Consider the following 5,731-nt stretch of genomic DNA (forward strand, 5'->3'; position numbering starts at 1 on the left):
AAAAAAAAAGAAAAAAAGAAAAAAAAGAAAATTACTTTATTTTTCTAAGTGTTAAACTCAGTATTTATGTAATTCTTTAAGGAATAAAAGTTTGGCTCCTGTACAGTTTTAATGGGGTTTGTACCAGGGGGATGGGAGAGGGGTGGGTGGGCGGGCATGGAGGCAGGAAAGGGGCCTTGCTTTTGAGTTTGTATTGTAACCTTGGACATGTTCCCTCAGCATTAGCGTTTAAGCTGCACTCTCCATCCACCAGCATGTGCCAGGGAATCAAGCTGAACTGAGTGGGATGCTTGTTTCCTTCTTACCTGTAATGAGGACTTCATACCCATAATTTTGGGCTTAACRGGCAGAAGGCAAGTGAAGCAGTGGCTGGTCTCTGGAGGTGGGAACCCCATTCCTCAGGAGCAGGGAGTTTGCAGTGTGCCCAGGAGCCAGAGGTGGGCTAGGTKGTCTGATGACCACCCTGTTCACCTCTGGTCCAGGGACCTACAGCTGTTSTGTCCCTGCTCTTGGTGCAGAGCAGTGCTGCCCGTAACTGCCTAAGGGAWATGGGCATCCCCACTCCTCCCTGTGGCGAGTGACCAGCAGTGGCTAATCCCTGTTCTCCCTGCTTGCTGTGCAGGCAGCATCTCCAGAACTGGCTGACCATCTGGGCTGTAGCACCCCCTCTACAGCCTTTCTGCAGCACACAGATGCAGACAGRTCCCCTCCAAGCTCCCTGTGCTAAGAATTCTCAGAAGGGTCTTTCAGCCCTGGATCTGTTAGCAGCCTGGGAAGGGCTTGTGGGACGCATGGGGTGGCCCATCTGGTGAGGGTGACATTGCATGCTGCCTCCCCTCAGAATTCTTGCTCCAGGAGTGATGCAAACCCTGCAGCTCGGAGTGTGTGGGAGTGCTGAGCCATGTCCCATGGCTAGATGTAGGAAAACTGCTCAGTGATGCTTCCAAAATCATGTAGGTACCTAGGAATTCATCCAGGGAGAAGCGTGGGRTTCCAGTTTGCATTGTCCTTTGCCCCAGCACATTGCTGTGGCCTGGCTTTGCTCTGCTTTGCTTCTGCTGGCACTATGGAGCAGAGTTCTGTTGGGCCAGAATGGCAGGAGAGCCCCTGCTGCTACAGGGTGTCTGACTGCATCCCCTCCCTGGCTCCCCAAAGGCAACTGCTGGTTAAACGCTAATGGTGTATTTTATTTAAGTGCAGACTTGTAAGAACACTTGTGTATCAGGGATGAAATGGCATTTATTGTGTGGTGACATTTTTAGTTCATTTTACTGGTTTGAGGGGTGTGTGTGYGCRYGTGTGTGTGTGTGTGTGTACGCATAAGTGTGTGTGGGATTATTTTTTTTTTCCCTCCAGTTTCCAGGGTTGTGTTTCTGGAAGGATGTGGAAGTAATCACAGTACTATGTACAGAGCTTTCTTTTGTATTAAAAAAAAAATTTACTCTTTCAATAAATGTTATCATTTTGTGCACAGATTTGGGATCTTGACCATGCTTTGGAAGAGGGGATGACACACGCCGTAGGGGTGACAAATGGGGATTGGGGGCAGATTCCTGCATCTGCTTGTGTACTGAGGAGGATGGGGAGCTATCTGAGCAAGTCTCCATCCTTACTGTCTCCTGTGTGGCATTATTAAAAAATCCAAAGTGGAGAGACATTACTCAAAGTCACCTCAAAGTCAGGCAGAGGTGCCAGGCCCAGGGCATAGGGGGGCTCCATAAAGTGTCTAAAGGTGAGAATAAAATTAAAGGGAGAGGGGCTTATTACAACYATCAGGGCTACTGGGGCAAGAGTAGGCCAGCTAAAAATGCAACTTCTGGCCACTCCATAGCGTCAGTGCCTGGAGCAGGTGGCCACACTGATAAAAGCATGCAGTTTGGAGAAAATACCTCAGGAAGGGAGAAGGTTGTACAGAAAGCACTTAGGAACAAAACACAGCTGAAATGGCTCTTTCCCCATTAGGAAGTGAGATGCTTCACTTTTACAGGTTACACACAACCAGCCCCATGCCTGCACAGGTGTGGCTCACAGTTCAGCACCATAAAGCCCCTTTCAGCACAAGCAGTCCCATGCCACTTGTGCACAGGGGGCTGTGTGTCACTTATGTACCACAGATATAATCTTTACTTTTAGGATAAATGACGTAAGCACAGTGTCAAGACCATCAGAGCAAAAAGCAGGCCAATGTGAATGCCACAGAAAACCTCTCCATGTCACAAACAAGTTATCTTGGTAGTGAATGGAGAAGGGAAATGATTTATTGATCGAGAACACAGATTTCAAGAGCTTCCATGGAATTCTGGAAAGAGAGCATCAATAGCATCAACAGAAATTACATGTACTAATGCAGAAATCAAGAGTGTGCCTTGGAAATACAAACATGTGCAGCCCACCATCGGTGCCACTGGAGGTTTAGAGGATGGTCTCCACAGACTGATGCAGCACAACAGTTTTATCCAGCCTATTGTTAATTGCATTATATTGTTTTGATTAATTGCTGATTGCTTTTGTAAAACATGGAAATTGTCTCATCCACTGCATTAGTACTGAGGGTACAAATTAGGTTGGGCACATACATGAAGTCGCTCCAGGATCAAGYAAGAAAGCAAAGTCTTATCTATTTAGCTGATAATTTTCATGTTTGTTTATAATTTAAAACAAATGTTATCAGACTGATAGAAACCTGCACATCAAGGAAGGGAAGTACGGGCAAAGGTTACAAATTTAGATTTTATGGTATGGGCATTTCAGATCAGTGTGACACCAGTGCTGGAAAGGAACTGGAAATAGGCCAAACTTGTGTGCAGCTGGCTGCAATTGGCTCCCCAGCACCACTGAGAACAGGGCAGTCTCAGAGCCCCAAACCTTCCAGGAGCCAGCGCAGCTGTCACTGAAGCCAACAGGGTGGATGGAGGGTGGGTGCAGGGCTGGAACCACCCCASAGCCACAGCCTGACATTGCTGCACTGTATTTCTTGATTAATGGTGCATTGCAGTAATTATATTAATGCTGACATGACATGCTTTTCACCTTCCTGCCACCCATCCTGCTTGATGAAGCGCTCGACAATTAATCACAGAGAATGCAGAAACACGCAGTGCAACATTACCAAAAAGCAGCGCACTCTAGCAGGTGCAGTCTTCAGCTCACAACCTCCATTTGTTCTGGTTTCTAATATTAGCCAGGAGAATCAGAAGATGTTCCAATCTTTAATGTTTTTTCCACCTCTCACCACCACTTCTGGTCTGTAGCATGGGAGAACGGCAGCTTTGTGACCCTCCAGTGCCAGCTCAGGCCTGAAAACCCCTGTGGAAGCCACAAGCTGTCCCGAGGGGCAGCCAGCAGTGCCCTGGGGACATTCCCAATGGGATCCTGGGCTGCATTAGGAAYTGCATCGCCAGCAGGTCAGGGAGGTGATCCTGCCCCTCTGCTCAGCCCTGCTGAGGCACATCTGGAGGGCTGTGTCCAGTTCTGGGCTCCTCAGGACAGCAGAGAGCTCCTGGAGCAGCAGAGGGTGACAGAGAGGGACCGGAGCCCCTCCCTGGTGAGGAAAGGCTGAGGGAGCGGGGCCTGTCCAGCCTGGAGAGGAGACCCTGAGAGGGGCCCTCAGCAATGTCTGTGGGGTGTGCAGGGAGGCTCAGAGCAGGGAGCAGCCTCTGCCCCGTGGGGCAATGGCACAGGAGGCACAGGAGGCTGCAGGTGACCGTGAGGAAGGGGATCCTCACTGAGCAGCGCCCCAGCACCGGGACAGAATACCCTGAGAGGCTGTGGAGTCTCCCTCGCYGGGGACATTCCAGAACCATTGGGACACCATCCTGTGCGAGTGCTCTGGGGTGACCCTGCTTGAGCAGGGAGCTTGGACCRGGTGACACATGGTGTTTCCCTCCCAACCTGACCCATCCCGGGATTCTGAGGGAGCGCGGGGCCACACGCGGGCGGAGCGCGCAGCTCCCGGCGCTCCCGTGTCCCTCGCCGCCTCCCGTAGAGGGCCCGGAAGCGGCGCGCTRTTTCCGCCTCCTCCCGGTGGCGCCGGGGCCGCTCTGTGCCGGAGCCGCGCCGGGGGCGTGAGCGGGGTCGGAGCGGCGCTTGAAGGGCCGCTTCCCTCTCCCCGTGTCGGGGTGAGTTGGCAACCCGTGCCTTGCTGTGCGCTGCCCTGTGCGGGCTCGCTGTGTCTCCGGGGCAGCGGTGAGTGAAGGGCCCGGCATTGCGGCTCGGCTCTCTGCGGTGTCCAGGACGGCCCGGAGGGAAAGCCCGTGTGTACCGAGGCACGGCCGTGCGAGCGGTGCTGTGTGTGTGGACACTATGCAAACTAATTTAAAGAAAACAATTGTGTGGCTTATGGTGTGGCATTCAAACGCTGTTACGAAGCACAGGAGAATAACTTGGTGTTTTTGTTACAGAGGCTGCAAGAAGATTTCCATCTGGCTTGCTGACAAGTCCAAGGAAGGCAGCACAAGTGAAGGTAGGTATRCATTTCATGGGAGTTCAGACTGCTTCTCTCTGCAGCTGGAAAGTATTTTTAATGCACCTGTCATAGTCTTGGATAGTTAACATATTCTTTGGTTAAACAGATTGACTSTTTCTTTGGTATCCTCACTCCTTTTTTAACAATGACTCTTGTTAACACCAGCTGAGCAGCATCTTGCTTTGCTGCTTCTCTTGCCAGTGTGTGTAAGTGGTAGGAGAGTTTCCCACTGCCACCTGAGCTCCTCTGAGATCCTTCCTCATCAGGCTGATCTAGAATCCTGTGTGAACTCAATCCRTGGCTTTGTTTGCTGCTGGCTTGCWGATTTTTGACAGMAAATTATTTCCATGCTCCTCTTYGCATGGATGAAARCAGAGAAGCACTGTGTCTTCTTTGTAGCCCCAAGGTGCAGAACAATCAGGTAACAGAGAGCAGCAGTCTTTTAGTTCTGTTGAATTTGTCCACTGATGAAACATTGTAAAGGCAAAGAATCCTGAGAACAGGCCAAGGAGGAAACACTGAGAGACTTTCAGATAGTGACCTGATTTGATATGCATGAACTAGACCTGAGAAATTGCTCATTGTTTTCTTCAGGGCATGGTGAATGAAAGGTCCCTGTGCACAGTGAGCTCTAGGTAAACTCGCAGTCTAAACCATTATAAATGGTAAATAACAAGAGAAAAGACAGAAATGCAAAAGCAGCAACTTGTGTGGGTCATGTTGTGGGCAGTGGCAGAGATGAGAGCAGTACTCAAGTCTCCCATCATTATTTGCTGTCTTACAAGAGGGCCTATTTTGCCTTGGTGGTTTTTGTTAGGATTTTTGTGGTTTTTTTTGAGGAGAACCTCCTGCGTGTGCCAGTAATGCTGGGAACAGGTTTTGTATATGAAAAACTGTCTTATTTCCTTGGAAGGTGAATGTCAGCCCCTGCAAAGTGGGTTTTTCTTCAAAGCTTTATCCTGGCTTTAGGATCTCAGGATCCATAGCTGCTTCTACAGTCAAGCAGCTGAGGGGCTTGCTCACACTTTCCCCAGCGTGTAACTCAGAAATAAAAGCTTGACCCTGCTTCCCCTCTGTCTCTGCAGACACATGTGCTGCCATGGTGAACGAGAAGCACAATGGCAGCCTGCTGGTGCAGCTGGGGCCCAAGCTGCAGGCGTACCCAGAGGAGCTGCTCCGTCAGCGGCGAGGCCACGCCGGCCGGCCGGAGTACCTGGTGCGGTGGAGCGTGGTGAGCCTGGAGGAGAGAGCGGCGGGAGGCGGCGG

The 5,731-nt window shown here is 50.6% G+C and overlaps 1 long non-coding RNA gene across 1 annotated transcript; it reads left to right on the forward strand.

Moving 5' to 3' along the window:
* The first annotated feature begins 4,010 nt into the window (after positions 1-4,010).
* On the forward strand, positions 4,011-5,723 carry LOC130586134 (uncharacterized). Its single transcript, XR_008966673.1, has 3 exons — positions 4,011-4,185; positions 4,401-4,462; positions 5,551-5,723. It is a non-coding gene; the product is annotated as an uncharacterized LOC130586134 (long non-coding RNA).
* Positions 5,724-5,731: the final 8 nt, after the last annotated feature.

The sequence above is a fragment of the Malurus melanocephalus genome, unplaced genomic scaffold (genome assembly GCF_030028575.1).
Source record: "Malurus melanocephalus ecotype Western Australia unplaced genomic scaffold, MMel_1.1 scaffold_1075, whole genome shotgun sequence".
NCBI classification, from domain to species: Eukaryota; Metazoa; Chordata; class Aves; order Passeriformes; family Maluridae; genus Malurus; species Malurus melanocephalus.